General features: G+C 45.3%; 1 protein-coding gene across 6 annotated transcripts in view; it reads left to right on the forward strand.

Moving 5' to 3' along the window:
* Positions 1–3,373: 3,373 nt before the first annotated feature.
* Positions 3,374–6,345, forward strand: part of CSGALNACT2 (chondroitin sulfate N-acetylgalactosaminyltransferase 2) — a 65,649-nt gene continuing 62,677 nt past the window's right edge. For 4 of the 6 annotated variants that reach the window (XM_045290255.1, XM_045290259.1, XM_045290260.1 and 1 more), the window contains exons 1-2: positions 3,374–3,393; positions 4,811–5,065. The gene's annotated coding sequence lies outside the window, so the exon portion shown is untranslated. Of the gene's footprint in view, positions 3,394–3,852; positions 3,913–4,810; positions 5,066–6,345 lie in introns of those variants that run through there. The other 2 variants (XM_045290257.1, XM_045290258.1) reach the window with 2 other exon arrangements.

Below are 6,345 nucleotides of genomic sequence, written 5' to 3' on the forward strand. Positions count from 1 at the left end.
CAATTTTGGGTATCCAATTTTTATACTGCCCACTTACATCAACCCAGTGCTCTGAGGAGACAATCATATTTTTTGACGTGAAGAAGCTTCATTCCAGTTGGAACCTGGTGAAATCCAAATCCATAAGTGAAGTCAAATCAGGACAGGCCGTCCATAAAGTCTGCAGCAATTTGCACCAGTTCACATACTCAAATATCTTCTGTTCTTTTCGTCGGGTTCTGGTCAACTCAATGTGGGCTGCCTCACTTAGCTTCACCAGGGTGCCCATTGGTCACCTTCCCTTAGAGTCTAAGGCTTAAGCCATGGGTTCATCACAAACTCTCAACAAGCCTACCCATCTGAGATAGTTTATTGTGCCAGCCTGGCCGATAAACACAAGTAGGATTAACTTAAAGGCGGAGAGACAATGGCTAGGTGAGCCTCGCCTTTCTTGTCTCTTGCTCTTTGATCATCGGACCAGTGTGTGGCTGCCTTGCTTGTTCTGTGCCTCAATTTATCGGCTACACTACCTCTGGGATGCCTAGCCTGTGGACTGTGTCGCTGTAAGTTGAGGTCCCTTTAAGACATCTCTGGAACTGGGGACCGGCAGTTGGGACTGGTGGTTAGTTGACAGTTGGTGATCTGCCTTGTGATTTGCTGCTGTGATGAGATAGCCAGAATAGAGGGAGATCTGGCAGCAGATGAGACTTGAAGGACTGCTAGTCTTCATTTCTTGTATTATATATTTATCTGTATATGATGTAACAGTTCATTTAACAGTTCATTTCTTGTTATATATCTAATTATCTTTATAAATAAATATATTTAATTATCAGCAATTTGGTTTTATCTCTCTAGAGAACCCTGTCTAACATACCGTCCTTGGGCTAGGTTAAGAACTTCCAACAAGTCAACCAGCTCTCATTTTCTCCATTAGTTCCTGTGAACCAGGTCCACGATGTCAGTGACCAGAGTCAACCCGTCTCTTTATTGCTGCATTTCTCCCACTTCCACTCAACAAGTAGATCCTGGTGGTCACCTAGCAAGCATTTCAACCACAGGCTCCCTTTAACGTTCAGTCCCAGAGAGGCATTTTCTTCATGGTTCCAGATTTTGTCCAACTTCTGACAAAAACCACTAATTCAAGATTTCCCAAAACCAAAGAGTTCCTCTTTGTTCAATCTATCAATTTTGCCCACAGGAAAGTCTTTTGGAATGCAAATGTCCTGAGTACTCCAAAGCCCTGGGTGAGGCATATCTCTTCAAAGCTTTCTTTGTCAAGGTTTTATCTTGTGTAAATCCACAGTCAAAGTTCATGGAAGCAGCAGCCAAGACAGCAAGCTATGCATTGCATTGGGTAAATGAAAATAAAGGATTTTACTTTGAAGATTAAAGTGCACCTGACCCAAGCCATGCTTTTTTCCATTGCCTTACATGCATGTGAAAGTTGGAAACTGAATAAGGCAGACCAAAGAAGAATTGATGTATTTGAATTGTGGTGCTGGCAAAGAATATTGAAAATACCATGGACTGCCAAAAGAACAAACAAATCTGTCTTGGAAGAAGTATAGCCAGAGTATTCCTTAGAGGCAAGGATGGTGAAACTTCATCTTACATGCTTTGGAAAAGTTGTCAAGAAAGACCAGTTCTTAGAAAGGCCATCATGCATGGCAAAGTAGAGGGGTGGCCAAAAAAAAAAGGAAGACTGGACAAAATGAGTTGACACAGTGGCTCAAACATAAGAACAATTTTAAGGATGGCACAGGACAAGGCAGCGTTTTTGCTCTGTTGTACATGGGGTAGCAATGAGTTGGAACCAAGTTGAGGGCACCAAAAAGCAAGGTTAAGGCATGAAGTTAGGGTTGGACTCTAAGGTTGGTCGATCAAAGCCACCCGTCTTTTTGGCAGTGGGTGGGGAGTGTCTAAGATGAGATTCTCTGCCCCGAGTGGTGTCCCAATCACTATGGAGCAGCTCTGCTCTCTAAGTTGGAATCCAGTTGGTGGCAGCAGCTTTGTGTGGTGGGGGTTGAGGGAAGGTTTTGAGTCAAGGCAGACTGCATCATCTTGCTCTGCTGAGTGTAGAAGAGAACGAAAAAGAAGGCTGGATGGAATGACATTGAGCACAGCATAGACCAGTTTTCATCAGTGAAAGCAGGGAAAAGCAGGTAGGTGCAGTTGTAATATTCAGGTAGTGCTATGTTGTGTCAAAGTCGAGTTTGGATTATATTTTTGAGCTCTTGTTATGGTACCGGGGAGCTCTGGCAGTATAGTGGATTTTACCCATTGCTGCTAACCACAGGTCAGGAGTTGTTTTTCTTTTAACAGATAAAATACATACAAATAAAATACATACAGGTAAAATACATAATCACTACACCACCATGGTTATAAGAGGAGATAGTAATTCTAAATTTGTATCTACCTAATAACATGCTCTTAAATGATAAATATCACATATTGTCAGAATTTTGAGAAGACCACGGGTCACAACTCTGAAATACCAAAGCTTTACTGGCAAATGGGCTATACATTTCAGTTGTTATTGGTACGGTTAGATGTCACTGAGTCCGTTCTGACTCACAGTGACCCTGCATACAACATAACCAAACACTGCCAGGTCCTGCACCATCCTCACAATTGTTCTTATATTGGCGCCTATTGCTGCAGTGACTGTGTCAACCCATCGCATTGAGGGCAGGAGCTTTAAAACACCATCTGCTTCATGGAGACAAAGATGAGGGTTTTGACTCCAGCAAAAAGCTGGTCTCCGAGACCCATAGAGTCAGTTCCACTTTGTCCTATGGGTCAATATGAGTCAGAACTGACTTGATGGCAGTGAGCTTGGCTTTGGTTTTGGATTATGGTAAGGTTACCCCCCAAAAAAGGTTACCCAGAAGATAGGTGTGAGATGTCTGGACTGGGGTACAATTAAATGCCTGCCACAGGTCTTATTTTCCTTAGCTACCCCTCTGGGGCTGAGCCACCTGGGCTTGTTCTGGTGCGCATGTGGACAGGAAGGCTCTCTGAAGTGAGTCTGGGGAGGATCTGAGCCCTGCCTTTGCCATCTGCTGCCCACCAGTCATTCCGGCTCCACACACCCTTTAAGGAACCACGCAAAGGTTTTAACAGGCAGACACATATTTGGAACAGATAATAAGTGTAGTTTAAGCAGATGAATCAATACTTCTACGCCGGTTATTGAGTTCTGGTCCAGGTATTGAGCGCTGGCCTGCGGCAAAGCAAGGCCAAGGCGAAGGAGGCGGGGGAAATGGGCGGGGCGGGGCGGGACGAGGGCGAGGCGTGGGCGGAGCGCAGGGCGGAGGGGCGGGCGCGCGACGCGGGGAAGGCCTGGTTTCCTCGCGCGCGCCGGAAGTTGCTGCTGTCGGCTCCGCGGAGTTCCGGGAGCTCGAGCAGGTAAGGCTGCCCAGGCGCTGGCACCTGCTGGGTGTGTCCGGAGCCCGGGACCGGGAGGCTGCGGTGCCCGGAGCCTGTGCACGCAGGGAGCACCCGCTGCCGTGGCCCCGGTCCTCGCGGCTCCTTTCGTTTTGGCCGGGCCGAGAGGCGCCGGGCGGGCTGCTTTCGCGTCCGTCGGGGGTTATCCCACGGACGAGCCCTCCAGAGGCTGCAGGGAAAACCGCGCGGTTTGGGAGAGACTTGCAGGGTCTTTTGAGAGTGGTGCTGCCAGCGGACCGTTGGTTGGTGTGTCTGTTTTATTTTTATGACTTTTTGCTTTTCAAACCAGCTCTCTACCGTCTCCATTCCTATCCGTAGATAAACTCTAAGTCCGTTTTTACCTTTTTATTGCTTTAAATATGCATCTTCTGGTAGCATCTTCTGACACGATAATACCTTTAGAAGATGCGTTCACTTTTATGTGTAAGAATTAATGCGGGTGATGAGACTCTGGGACAGAGGAGCTTCTTGCATTTTTAGGTAATTACTATTTGTTTCTTTTCATGAACAGCCCTTTTTAAGCAGTTTTAAGTTTATGGAGGACATTTTTGTAAAAAAAGTACAAAGTTGTTATCATCCTACCATGTACAGGATCATGCTGAACATTACACTCTAAGTTCTGACCAAACAACAACAAAACTCACAGTCACCAAGTGGATTCGTATAGGATAGGGTGGACCGGCCCCAGCGGGTTTCCACTCCTTACAGGAGTACAAAAGCTCATCTTTTTGCAGCAGAGCCGGTGGTGGTTTCAAAGTGCTAACCTTGTGGTTAGCAGCCTCAGGTATAAACCCCTGCCCCTGGGCTCCTCCTAACAAGTTCCTGAGGAGTACCAGTACTTTGTCATGCAGTCAAGTTAAATACTTTTATTTGTAATCATTTTATTGGCAGAATGAAAATTTGATTCTAAGCCTAATGCTTTACTTCTGCCTTGAGCCTTTTACTCTGAAATATTTTATTGGCCAAGTTTTAAGATATACAAGCAGTTTTTAAAAAATAATATTCTGGTCCGTTTTTGTTGAAATTTGTGGTAGTTAGGTTTTTATGCCAACTTGGCAAGACCAGGATTCTCAGTAGTTTGACATGTAAGGCCTCTTCATCCTCCACAATGTGTCCAAACTCAAATGTAATCAACTCCATAATGGAATCTGCTGTGAGCAGCCAATCTATTATAAGAAGATTGGGGTGGAATGAATGTAACCCTGTTACTCAGGTTGCAATCCTGAAGCAATTGAAAGGAGTTTTGTTTGTTTTTTTTCCGGAGAGTATGACATACTTCTTATATAAATTGATACTATCGAAAGCCTGTTTACTTTGTACTGTGTCTGTATCCTGCATCTGGCTCCTTGACTTCCTGTTTCTGGATTTGAACCAATAGCTTGCTATAATGCCTGCTGACCTGGGAGCCACAGTGGCCTGCCATCTGGCCTGCCAACGGTGGACTCATTTGCCTCTCCAGTCACCAGCCTGACCTACTGACCTTGGATTCATCCACCTCAGCCTCCTGAAGCCTGGTCTTCCTGACTGTCTTGGGTTCATCAGCCCATTAAGCTCGTTGAGTCAGGAGGACATCCACTACAAGGACTTGGAACCCACCTAGACTTGGACTGAATGTGCCCACTTCTACAACTATGTGAGCCATTTTCTTTATATAAATATCCACATATGAGTCACTGACTATGCTTCTCTTGAGAATCCAATCTAACAAAAATTTAGATTTTAAATTATGTGCTCTTTCACACTTTTAAAAAATTGTTTTTTATTTTTTTTAATCATTTTATTGGCGGGCTCTTACAGCTCTTATACAATCCATACATCAGTTGTATCAGTCACATTTCTGCATATGTTACCATTGTCATTTTCAAAGCATTTTCTTTCTTCTTGAGCCCCTGGTAGCAGCTCCTTTGTTTCCCCTCCCTCCCTGCCCCCACCCCACCCTCGTGACCCATTGATAAATGATATATTATTATTGTTTTCATATCTTACACTGTTGTCTCCCTTCACCTCTGTTTCTGTTTGTCCCCCCTGGTTGGGCGGGGGGGTGGGGGGGTGTCATTATACGTCAATCATTGTGATCGGTTCCTCCTTCCCCTTTCCCCCCCACCTTCCCTCTACCCTCATGGTGTTGCTGCTCCCATTACTGCTCCTGAGGTGTCTTCCTGGATTTCGTGTGTCAAGAACTATTATTGTACCAATGTACATACTCCAGTCTCGCCGAATTTGTAAGGTAGAACTAGGGTCATGATAATGGGAAGAGGAAGCATTAAAGAACTAGAGCAGTGGTTCTCAAACTGTGGGTCGCGACCCTTTGGGGGTCGAACGACCCTTTCACAGGGGTCTCCTGATTCATAACAGTAGCAAAATTGCAGTTATGAAGTAGCAACGAAAATAATTTCATGGTGTGGGCTGGGGGGTCACCACAACATGAGGAACCATATTAAAGGGTCGCAGCATTAGGAAGGTTGAGAACCACTGAACTAGAGGAATGTTGTGTGTTTCCTTGGTGCTATACTACACCCTGGCTGACTCATCCCTTCCTTGTGACCCTTCGGTGAGGGGATGGCCAATTGTTTACAGATAGTCTTTTGGGTCTCCTCGTTTGTATCTGTGTTAGTCTGGGTAGACTAGAGAAACAAATCCACAGAAACTCATATGTATATAAGGGATAGTTTTATATAAAGGGTTAAGTGTACATTCAGAAAGCATCCCAACCCAGTGCTGTCCAAGTCCATAAATTCAACATTAGCCCATATGTCCTACACCAATCTACAAAGCCCTCCTCCATCTCACAAAACACACGTGATGACTTGGAATGCAGGAGGAGAGCCGAATCAGAGAACATGTAAGCATCGCAGCGCTGGCAGGGGTCTCCACACAGCTGCTCCAGCACCCAGGGCTGCATCGGGGTAGGTC

Source organism: Echinops telfairi, unplaced genomic scaffold, assembly GCF_000313985.2.
Source record: "Echinops telfairi isolate 266 unplaced genomic scaffold, ASM31398v2 ScPeMD7_35;HRSCAF=133_0, whole genome shotgun sequence".
Taxonomy (NCBI): Eukaryota; Metazoa; Chordata; class Mammalia; order Afrosoricida; family Tenrecidae; genus Echinops; species Echinops telfairi.